General features: G+C 48.0%; 1 long non-coding RNA gene across 2 annotated transcripts; it reads right to left on the reverse strand.

Moving 5' to 3' along the window:
- Positions 1–40: 40 nt before the first annotated feature.
- LOC125481986 lies at positions 41–12,020 on the reverse strand. Of its 2 annotated transcripts, XR_007261516.1 has the most exons (4): positions 11,788–12,020; positions 9,339–9,460; positions 1,566–1,716; positions 41–301 (listed from the first exon to the last, which is right to left on the reverse strand). It is a non-coding gene; the product is annotated as an uncharacterized LOC125481986 (long non-coding RNA). The 2 variants fall into 2 exon arrangements; XR_007261515.1 differs by lacking the exon at positions 1,566–1,716.
- Positions 12,021–12,181: the final 161 nt, after the last annotated feature.

Consider the following 12,181-nt stretch of genomic DNA (forward strand, 5'->3'; position numbering starts at 1 on the left):
AGATAGTTCCCTCACATCCTCCACACCAGATAGTTCCCTCACATCCTTCACCCAGGTAGTTCCCTCACATCGCCCACCCAGATATTTCCCTCACATCCCCCACCCAGATATTTCCCTCACATTCCCCACATCAGATAGTTCTGCTCCAATCCGATATTTCTGCTCCAATCCGGATATTTCTGCTCCAATCCGGATATTTCTGCTCCAATCCGAATGTCTCCATATCCATCCGGATGTTTCCATTAGTACCTCATCTCTGATTGGTCAGTGTTTTCCAGGCTGTCCTTCAGTTGCTGTCCTCCTGGAACAGAGAGGGATTAACCTTCACTTAACACCTGGCTCCTGTTAACGTTTTTCACTCATTAAACCAAAACCAACAACCAACAGCCAACAGCCAATAGGAATTGTTCAAAAAAACCACCCGTCTTATCATTATCCAATTGGAACCAGATAAATCACTGATCACTTGGTAAGTGAGGCCGCTGCCCCATGTATGGGCTAGTACACACGGATCATTCACGAGCGTGGCTAGGACCCTGACCATTAATGAGTGTAACCAGTACCATGACTGATCACAAGTGTGACAAATATCCTGACCACTAACTAATGGCTAGTCACAAACCTGATCAAAGTAAAATATTGAGGCATTTGGGCAGATCCTTGTTACACTTGTTATACCTTTCCAACCTGAAAAAGGCCCACTAATACTGACTGTCTGCTTGCTGTGTTCGAACCAAACCTCAATCAATGATAAGACGTTATCATGAATACCACAAACATAAGAACATAAGAACTAGGAGCAGGAGTAGGCTGTCTGGCCCTTTGAGCCTGCTCCGCCATTCAATAAGATCATGGCTGATCTTTTCGTGGACTCAGATCCACTTACCCGCGTTCTCACCGAATCCCTTAATTCCTTTATTGTTCAAAAAATATCTACCTTTTTTTTAAAAGCGTTTACTGAAGTAGCGTCAACTACTTCACTGGGCAAGGAATTCCATAGATTAACAACCCTCTGGGTGAAGAAATTCCTTCTCAGTTCAGTCCTAAATCTGCTCCCTCTAATCTTGAGGCAATGCCCTCTTGTCCTAGCTTCACCTGCCAGTGGAAACATCCTCTCTACTTCTATCTTATCTATTCCCTTCATAATTTTATATGTTTCTATAAGATCCCCCCTCAATCTTCTGAATTCCAATGAATATAATCCCAATCTACTCAGTCTCTCCTCATAAGCCAACCCCCTCAACTCTGGAATCAACCTAGTGAACCTCCTTTGCACCCCCTCCAGTGCCAATACATCCTTTCTCAAGTAAGGAGATCAAAACTGCACACAGTACTCCAGGTGTGGCCTCACCAGCACCTTGTACAGCTGCAACATAACCTCTCTGCTTTTAATTTCAATCTCTTTAGCAATGAAGGACAAAATTCCATTTGCCTTCCTAATTACAAGCTTTAATCCAGCACAAAAACCTTTTACGCAGCACGTTATTGAATTTCTAAATACCCTATATCTAGCAGGTCCCCTTTATCAACTCTACTTGTTACATTCTCAAAGCTCTTTACCATACCTTTCAAACATTGTAAACGTCAGCCTTCCTGCTCCTATGATGCTGCTTGGCCTGCTGTGTTCATCCAGCTCTACACCTTGTTATCTCTTGACTCCTTGTGCAATTGGTTTAAAGTTCTCTAAATGTCCTGCTATTTCTTCCTTGCAAAGACCTAAAATAACAGCATTCATTAAAGCTACAGCTGTAATTATGGGTGACTTTAATCTGTGTAGAGACTGCACAGATCAACTCAGTACCAATGTTGAAGAGGAGAAATTCTTGGAGGCTGAGGGGAGACCAGAGAGAAGTATATAACATTATGAGAGACATGGATCGGGAGGATAGTCAGAGTCTTTTTCCCAGGGCAGAAATGACAAATACTAGGAGGCATAGGTTTAAGAGGGAAATTCTAAAGGAGATGTGTAAGGAAAGGTTTTTATACAGAGGGTGGTAAGTGCCTGGAATGTGCTGCCAGGGGAGGTGGTAGAAGCAGGTACAATTGGGGGATTTCAGAGGCATTCAGAGACATAACAACAGGCAGGGACTAGTGGGATACAGACCATGTGCAGACAGATGGGATGAGTTTAGAATGGCACCATGGTCAGCACAGACATGACGGGCCAAAGGGCCTGTTCCTCTGCTGTACTGTTCTATATTTAATTGGATGGTTTTCTGGAATCATACATTGGAGGAACTAAGTAGAGACCAGGCCACCCTAGAGTGGGGACTGTGGAAAATGATAAAGGAATAATTGGTAATTGAGCTGTGTGAGGTGTCCTGGGCAAAATTGACCATAACATGATAGAATTCCTCATCCAGACAGAGAGTGATAGAGTTGATTCTGAGACTAGGGTCCTGATTCTAAAGGGAGGAAACTACAATGGTGTGTGGTATGAGTTGGTGATGATATATTGGGTGGACGTTACTTAAAGGGATGATGGTAAAAAGGCAAACTTTGAGTGAACTACAACAGTTGTTCATTCCTGCCTGGTGGAAAGCAGGAAATCAGGCCAGGCTGAGGCCTACGGGGGAAATTAGAGATTGGTTCAGACCCAAGGAAGTGTTATACGGATTGGCCAGAAAAAAAACCCCACAAACCTGGGGATTGGGAACAGTTTAGAATTCAGTAAGAGAGAGCCAAGGGATTGATTAAGAAAAGGATAATAGAGAATGACAGTAAGCTTGTGGGGAACATTAAACCTGACTGTAACAGTTTCTGTAGGTTTGTGAAGAGAAAAAGATTGGTGAAGACAAATACAGGTCCCTTACAGTCAGAAACAGGGGAATTTATATTGGGAAACAAAGAAATGACTGATGAATTCATACTTTGCTTGTGGGGAGGGCAAAGGAGGGCACGAATAATGTCCCAGAAATGATGGGGAACACAAGGCTTAGTGCTAGGACCCCAGCTATTCACAATGTATGTTAATGATTTATATGAGGGAACTAAATGTAATATTGCTGAGCTTGTAGATGACACACAGTGGGGTGGGAGGGTGAGCTGTGACGAGGATGCAGAGATGATAAATGGGATTTGGACAGGCTGAGGGAGTGGGCAGATGTATGGCTGATGCAGTATCATGTGGATAAATGTGAAAACAGGGGAGGCTATGGGCTAGTGGTATTATTGCTGGACTGTTAATCCAGAGATCCAGATAATGTTCTGGGGACTGGGTTCGAATCCTGCCACAGCAGATGGTGGAATTTGAATTCAATAAATATCTGGAATTAAGAATCTAATGATGACCCTGAATCCATTGTCAATTATTGGAAAAACCCCATCTGGTTCATTAATGTCCTTTAGGGAAGGAAACTGCCATCCTTACCTGGTCTGGCCGACATGTGACTCCAGACCCACTGCAATGTGGTTGACCCTTAACTGCCCTCTGGGCAATTAGGGATGGGCAATAAATGCTGCCTGGTCAGTGATGCCCTCATCCCGTGAATGAATGAAAAATTGTATATGCTTTGGTCGCAAAAACAGGAAGATCTTTAAATAAAAACCCCAAAAGAACTGCAGATGCTGGAAATCAGAATCAAAAACAGACATGGAAGTTCTGAGGAAGGGTCACTTGACCCAAAACGTTAATTCTGATTTCCCTCCACAGATGCTGTGAGACCTGCTCAGCTTTGCCAGCAATTTCTGCCTTTATTGAAGGCAGATTATTATCTGAATTGGGAGGAAAGAAGACCACATCTGGTCTCCATCACCCTGTAACAAGGTTTCCAGAATGTTACTGGGACACTAGTTTAACCAAGGCAGTGACCAGGTAACTAGGATAATGATCAGGAACTAGTTTGACCAGAACTGTGACCAGGTAACTTGTTTGACTGGAGTCATAGTCATAAAATTGTACAGCACAGACCCTTCAGCCCAACTCGTCCATGCTGACCAGAAATCATAAATAAATCTAGTCCCATTTGCCAGCATTTGGCCCATATCCCTCTAAACCCTTCCTATTCATGTACCAATCCAGATGCCTTTTAACCTATTGTTATTGTACCAGCCTCCACCACTTCCTCTGGCAGCTCATTCCATACACACATCACCTTCTGCATGAAAAATTTGCCCCTTTGGTCCCTCTTAAGTCTTTCTGCTCTCAGCTTAAGCCTATATTCTGTAGTTTTAATCTCCCCTATCCTGGGGAAAATTCTTTGTCTGTTCACCCTATCCATGCCCCTCATGATTTTATAAACCTCTCTAAGGTCACCCCTCAGCCTCCGACGCTCCAGGGAAATAGCCCCAGCCTATTCAGCCTCTCCCTGTAGCTCAAACCCTCCAACCCTGGCAACATCCTTGTAAATCTTTTCTGAACCCTTTCAAGTTTCACAACATCCTTCCTATAGCAGGGCGACCAGAGTTGAACGCAGTACTTCAAAAGTGGCCTAATCAATGTCCTTTACAGCTGTAACATGACCTCCCAACCTCTGTACTCAATGCACTGACCAATAAAGGCAAGCGTACCAAATGTCTTCTTCACCATCCTGTCTACCTGGGTCCATCATTGAGTAACTAATTTGACCAGGACCATGACCAGATTAGAGACAAAGAAACTGCAGATGCAGTTGGAATCCAAGGTAGACAAACAGGAGGCTGGAAGAACACAACAGGCCAGGCAGCATCTGGAGGAAAGGAGCAGTCAACATTTCAGGTATTACCCTTCTCCAGGACTGGATGTGGGGATAGGGGGAGCTGCAGATAAAGGGGGAGGGAGGGGTGGACACTGGTGGTAGGTACGTCCTGGTTGGTCAATGGGAGGGATAAATCCAGATGATGGCTAGAAGGGAGGGTCAGAAGGTGGAACGGAAGGGGAGCTGGGGGATGGGTGGGAAGGTTATTTGAAATTGGGGAACTCAGTGTTGAGCCCTTGGCTGTTGGATGCCCAGGTGGAAGATAAGGTATTGTTCTTCAAATTTGTGTTCCGAGTCGCAGCGGCACTGGAGGGGGCCGAGGTCAGACGATGTCGGAGAGGGAGTGGGAAGGGGAACTGAAATGGGCAGTGACCAGGAGGTTAAGGTTGGTCGTTACAGACCAGGCAAAGTTGCTCGGTGAAACAGTCACCCAGTCTAGGTTTGGTCTCACCGACGTTCAAGACCACATCAGGAGCACAGGATCCACTAGACTAGGTTGGAGGGGATGCAGGTGAAGCTCTGTCTCACCTGGAAGGACTGTTTAGGGCCCTGGATGGAGGTGGTGTGTGGGCAGGTGTTGTATCTTTTACAGTTACAGGGGAAGGTACTGGGCGGGTTGGAGTGGTTGGTGGGGAATGTGGTGCGAACTAAGGAGTGGCAAAGGGAATGGTCCTTGCGGAAGGCAGAGAGGGGAGGGGAGTGCAAGATATTCCAGCACCTCCAGGATGCTGTCTGGACTGGAGGGCAGGTCTTATGAGGAAAGGTTGAGGGAGCTAGGGCTTTTCTCTTTGGAGCGAAGATGGATGAGAGGTGACTTGATAGAGATGTACAAGATGATGAGAGGCATAGATAGCGTGGATAGCCAGAGACTTTTTCCCAGGGCGTAAATGACTATTACGAGGGAGCATAATTTTAAGGTGATTGGAGGAAGGTATAGGGGAGATGTCAGAGGTAGGTTCTTCACACAGAGAGTGGTGGGTGTGTGGAATGTGCTGCCAGCAGTGGGAGTGGAGTCAGATGCTTTAGAGACTTTTAAGCGACTCTTGGATAGGCACATGGAGGATAGTAAAATGTAGGGTATGCAGGGTGGTTTGATCTTAGTAGGATAATATGTCGGCACAACATCGAGAGCTGAAGGGCCTGTACTGTGCTGTACTGTTCTATGTTCTATGGTGGAATCTAATTGGAGTTGATGGAAATGTTGAGGATGATATGTTGGATGCGGAGGCTGGTGGGAGTGGAAAGTGAGGACAAGGGGGACCCTAGCTTTATTATGTTTGGGGGGACGGTGGATTAGATCCGTGGAGTGGGGAAGGGAGGAGGCGTGGTGGAGGGCTGTCTGGATGACAGAGAGGGGAGAAAGAGCGTTGTTTGAAAAAGGCAGACATCCAGGATGCTTGGGAGTGTAACGTCTCCTCGTCAAAGCAGATGTGATGGAGACAGAGGAATTGGGAAAACGGGATGGAGTTTTTGCAGGATACAGGGTGGGAGGAGCTGTAGTCTAGGTAGCTATGGGAATCTGTGGGTTTACAGCAAATGTTGTTCTGTAAACTGTTGCCAAAAATGGAGATGGAGGGGTCATGAAAGGGGAGGGAGGCGTCTGAGCTAGACCAAGTGAGGTTGTTGACTTGCTCACTGAGCTGGCTGGTTATCATACAGACGTTTCGTCACCATGCTAGGTAACATCATCAGTGAGGTCTCTGATGAAACGATGTGGTTCTACTCCACTTGGTATTTATATGATCCAGTCTGTTAAGTTGGGTTCTGTCATTTCCAGTTCTGTTCTGCAAGGGTTTGTGAATGGGGTCTAATTCCACATGTTTGTTGATTGCATTAAGGGTTGAAAACCAGGCCTCTAGGAATTCCCCTGTGTTTCTGTGGTTGGCTTGAGCTAGGATGGCCCCGTCATCCCAGTTAAATTGATGGCCTTCATTGTCCGAGTGCACTGTAAACTACGTTGGTCCTGCATGTCATGAGTATGGGGTCTTTGGTCCTTGTTAAGTGTTTGTTGTAGAGTGGCTGTGAGCTGTGTGCCACCATGATTCCTAGTGATCTTAGGAGTCTCGTAGTCAGTTCTGATATGTTCCTAACGTAGAACAGTGTGGCCAGTGTCTTGGGGTGTATTGTGTTCTCATGGCATTGTCTATCTAGTAGACACCTGCAGATGAAGTTGGTGGGTGTCCATTGATAGCGAAGGCCTTGTATAGGTGCTCTTCGTCCTGCTTGTGAAGTTCTGGTGAGTTGCAGTGGGTTGTGGCCTGTTTGAGTAGTGTCCTTACACAGCTTTATTTGTGAACGTTGGGGTGATTGCTGTGAAAGTTGAGGATTTGATCAGTGTGGGTCACCTTCCTATTTACTGTGGTTTGGAACTCCCTGCTGGTCATTCATTTTATTCTGACGTCTAGAACGGAAGTTGATTGTTTTTCTCTTCTCTTGTAAATTTGATCCTGTTGTTGATGAGATGGTGCATTTTTCTAACTTGGTGTGTTTAATGATGATAAATGTGTTGTCCATGTATTGGATCCATAGTTATGGCTGTATGAGGGGGAGGGTAGTGCATTCCAGGCTTTGTATGACTGTCTATGCACTAAGTCCTGAGAGTGGTGACCCCATAGGTGTGCCATTGATTTGTTTGTATATTTGGCCGTTAAAGATAAAGTGTATAGTGAGGCATAGGTCCAGTAGTCTGAGGAGGTTGTCCTCGCTGATGGAGCTGTTTGGAGTCAGCGTCCCTGCTGCATCCAGTAATGTAGCCACTGTTCCTTTGGCTAGTGAGATGTCAATGGACGTGAGTAAAGCTGTGATGTCAAAGGATGCCATAATCTCACCGTCATGGATTTTAATGTCCTTCAGCTTGTTAAAGAAATCTTGTGTTGAGTGGATGGAGTGGGGTGATCCATCAGCTTGGTGTTTCAGTCTCTGTTGTAGGTCCTTGGCCAGTTTGTGTGAAGGTGTGCCTGGCCGGGAGACAGTGGGTCTGAGGGGGATGTCTGGTTTGTGTACTTTAGGCAGCCCATTGAAGCGGGGGGTGTTTGTGCCTCTGGTTTCATTCTTATGTCGTCAGTCTTGGTTATCTGCCCTGCATTCATTATTCGCTTCAATGTCTGGGTGATCCTGTTACCCAGCTGTGGTGTTGGGTCTATCACCACCTGTTGGTAAGTGTATGTATCTTCGAGCAGTGCCTGTGCTTTCGCAATGTCGTCTGGTTTGTTCATAATGACAGTCATACACCTTTTGTACGCTGGTAGGATTATAACGTTGTGTTTCTTGTGTCCTTTGAGTGCTTTTCTCTCTGACGTGTTGAAGGCGTCCCATTCATTCCTCCGGTTCAGTGTAGGGATTATAGTTTGTTGGGTGGCTTGTTGTGTTTCATCCATGAGCCCATTACCTTTTAGTGTAGCTTCCAGAGCGGCCATGGGGTCTGGACTATCACGTCTCTGTGGCCTGTGTATTAGAACAGCTTTCTCGGTTTCTGTAATAGTCTGCTGGATCTATGAGTCGGGTTTGTTCTTGTCCTTGTGGTTGTGGTTGATCAGTTTGGTCAGTTTCTCCTGTAGAGTGTGTTTTTTCTTTGTTCTGGTCCTGTGTTGTTTGATGGTGATGTTCTGTTCAAGGGTTGTTGTGCATTGCTGGTCGGTATTGTTTGGTATAATGATTTTTGGTGTGAAATTTCTCACTCTTACTCATAGAGCCAGTTATGGGTAGCTTGAAATTCCAAGCAGAGTAGAACAGCATCATGTCATCTGAGGCAACACTGATGATATTACCTAACATGGTGACGAAGTGTACGTAGGATAACCAACCAGCTCAGCGAGCAAACTAACAACCTCATCCACAACCCGAGCTAGAAATCTTCACAAGAACCTTAATATAGACCAAGTGAGGTTGAGGGTGGGGTGGAAGTTGTTGGCGAAGTCAATGAACTGGTCCAGTTCAGCCTTGGTGCAGGATGCAGCCCCGATTTAACAGGGGAAGAGTTGGGGAACAGTATGGGTGTACATACTGAAGAGGGACTGGTCGACATAACCTACAAACAGGCAGGTGTAGCTGGGGCCCATGCGAGAGACCATGGCAACCCCCTGGATTTGGAGAAAGTGGGAAGAATTGAAGGAAAAGTTATTGAGGGTGATGACTAGTTCGGTGAGGCGGAGGAGGGTATTGGTGGGGTGGGGGGACTGGATGGATCTGTTGGAGGGGAAAAAACCTGAGGGTTTTTTAGGTCGTCCCTGTGGGGCATGGACGTGTACAGGGATTGAATATCCATAGTAACGATGAAGGGCTGGGAGCCAGGGAACTGGAAGTTTCCAAAGAGGTGGAGGGTGTGGTTTGTGTCCCAGATGTGGGTGGGGAGTGCCTGGACCAAACAGGGGAGAGAATGGAGTAGGTAAGTAGTTTGACCAGGACAGTGAGTGGGCACCTAGTTTGACATTCACAAGTGAATGATGTACCCGTGCCCCCGGTGTCCAATGGAGCGGATTTGGCTCATGTACCTCACTACGATAGCTAAAGAAACAAGACTGGGGGGATTGGAATGATGTGAGGTGTCCCTGACAGAATATCAAACTAATATACAACCAGAAGCAGTTCCTGTTCTCTGCCAATAACAAACGCAGCATGAACACAGACTCTGTGCGCTGTTCCAGTCAGACTGTGAACACATACCTCAATGGTGAAGAGGAGAACAGAGCAATAGCTTCAGCAACACGAGGCTGTACCACAGGAGGTCTCTTCGGAGCTGAGTATGAATGGTCAGGGAGCTGTTGAGGGATGAGGCAGTAGGTAGTCTGCAACACAGAACAGTTTGTGAGGATTGCCAGCTGAAGAAAGCAGCGTGGGGAGCACAGGCAAAGCAGCCAGTCAATGGTCCAAATTTAAACCATCGCCATCCTTCTGAACAGCAGTTAATGGAAGCAACGCATTGAGGCAGGGCAAGCCTTGTGCAGTATAAATCAGACGACACATGGCCAAACATAAACACGCAGGCATCTCTGAATTCCAGAGCTAAGGTGAGTGACAGCCCTTCACTGAGTGTGGTAGCAAGGCTGTGCAGCAAAACCAGTGAGATTGTCTCTTATTGGTGATGGTCATAGCCTGGCATTTGTGTGGCGCGAATGTCACTTGCCACTTGTCAGCCCAAGCCTGGATATTGCCCAGATCTTGTTGTACGTGAACATGGACTGCTTCAGTATCTGAGGAGTCACGAATGGTGCTGAACATTGTGCAAACATTGGCTAACATCCCCACCTCTAACCTTTATCTTATCAATGTTGAACAACACTTAGAGAACGCACTGAGGGGGGCAAGGGCACAAAATGTACACTGGGTGGGGGATTTCAATGTCCATCACTAAGAGTGGCTCGGCAGCAGTATTACTGATCGAGCTGGTCGGGTCTTAAAGGACATAGCTGCTAGACTGGGTCTGCGGCACGTGGTGAGGGAACCAACAAAAGGGAAAAACATACTTGACCTCATCCTTACCAATCTCACAGCTGCAGTTGTATCTGTCCATGACAGTATTGGTAAGAGTGATCATCGCACAGTCCTTGTGGAGACAAAGTCCCACCTTCACATTGAGAATACCCTCCATCATGTTGTGTGGCACTATCACCGTGCTAAATGGGACAGACTTGGCACAGATCTAGCAACTCACGACTGGGCATCCATGAGGGGCTGTGGGCCATTAACAGCAGCAGAATTGTACTCCAGCACAATCTGTAACCCCATGGCCCGGCATATCCCCCACTCAACCATTACCATCAAGCCAGGGTATCACCCCTGGTTCAATGGAGAGTGCAGGAGGGCATGCCAGGAGCAGCGCCAGGCATACCTGAAGATGAGGTATCAACCTGGTGAAAGCACATTCACTTGGGTCTGGGAAATGTCCTGCTCTGATTTCCCAATAATAGATTCTCTCCGTGAGGAGTGTGAGCCTGGTAGAAGAAGGGAACAGGTTTAGTGAGGACTTAAGAGAAGTCTTTTTCACCCAGAGGGGGATGGAGTCTGGAATCCAGTCCCTGGGTGGGTAGTTGAGGTGAGAAACCTCACAACTTTTAAAAAAATACTTGGACGGGCAACTGAGACATTATAACATTCAAGTTTATGGGCCTATAGAATAGAATAGAATCCCTAGTGTGGAAACAGGCCCTTCGGCCCAACAAGTCCACACCGACCCTCAGAGCATCCCACCAAGACCCATCTCCCTATAACCCACCTAATCTACACATCCCTGAACACTATGAGCAATTTAGCATGGCCAATCCACCTAACCTGCACATCTTTGGACTGTGGGAGGAAACCCACACAGCCACGGGGAGAATGAGCAAACTCCACACAGACAGTCACCTGAGGGTGGGATCGAACCCAGGTCCCTGGCGCTGTGAGGCAGCAGTGCTAACCACTGGCCTACTGTGCCGCCCCAAAGTGGCTGAGTGTGGGAAAGTGGGACTAGTACAGGTTGTTGTATATTCATGGCAGTACACGCCTGATGGGCCGAAGGGCCTCTTGCACACTGTATGATTTTAGACTGTAATATTGCTCAGGCATTATAAGTGAAGCGACAGCGCAGTGACAGCGCAGGGACAGCGCAGGGACAGGGCAGCGACAGGGCAGCGACAGCGCAGGGACAGGGCAGCGACAGGGCAGCGACAGCACAGGGACAGGGCAGGGACAGCACAGTGACAGGGCAGTGACAGCGCAGTGACAGCGCAGCGACAGCGGAGCGGAGGGACAGCGGCGTCGAGTGACAGCGGAGCGGAGGGACAGCGGAGCGGAGTGACAGCGGTGCGGAGGGACAGCGATGCGGAGGGACAGCGGAGCGGAGGGACAGCGGAGCCGAGTGACAGCGGTGCGGAGGGATAGCGGAGCGGAGGGACAGCGGTGCGGAGGGACAGTGGAGTGACAGCGGAGCGGAGGGACAGCGGTGCGGAGTGACAGTGGTGTTGAGGGACAGTGGAGTGACAGCGGTGCGGAGGGACTGCGGGGCGGAGGGACTGCGGGGCGGAGGGACAGCAGAGCGGAGGGACAGCGGGGCTGAGGGACAGCGGGGCGGAGGGACAGCGGGGCGGAGGGACAGCAGAGCGGAGGGACAGCAGAGCGCAGTGTGCCATCTTACCTGTGAGACTTGTTTCTGTGGGAGTGAAGGTGGAGGTGGTTTCCTGGGAGGTTCCCTTTTCACTGGCCGCCTTTTGGAATTGTCAGGATGATGGAACGTTGTCCCTGTGGGAGCAGGAGGCCGCTCTGGCTTGTCCTGGTACTTGCTTCTGGAAACTCGACGCTGTGTCCTGTTGGCAGATGCACCGACCGTGTCCCCAGGCCTTGGGGTCTGAGACAGACACTGACCTTGATCAAGCTGTTAGAGGGTAATGCACAATACACACTGGTCAGGCTCTGAGAGATAACAGTACCTCACACAGGGCCGAATGGCCACAGGCTCACCCAGCTCCTGCTTTACTCCAACATGAAACAAAAAATACCACACAAAACTGTGGATGCTGGAAATCAGAAAC

The sequence above is a fragment of the Rhincodon typus genome, unplaced genomic scaffold (genome assembly GCF_021869965.1).
Source record: "Rhincodon typus isolate 14 unplaced genomic scaffold, sRhiTyp1.1 hic_rhity00004801, whole genome shotgun sequence".
Taxonomy (NCBI): Eukaryota; Metazoa; Chordata; class Chondrichthyes; order Orectolobiformes; family Rhincodontidae; genus Rhincodon; species Rhincodon typus.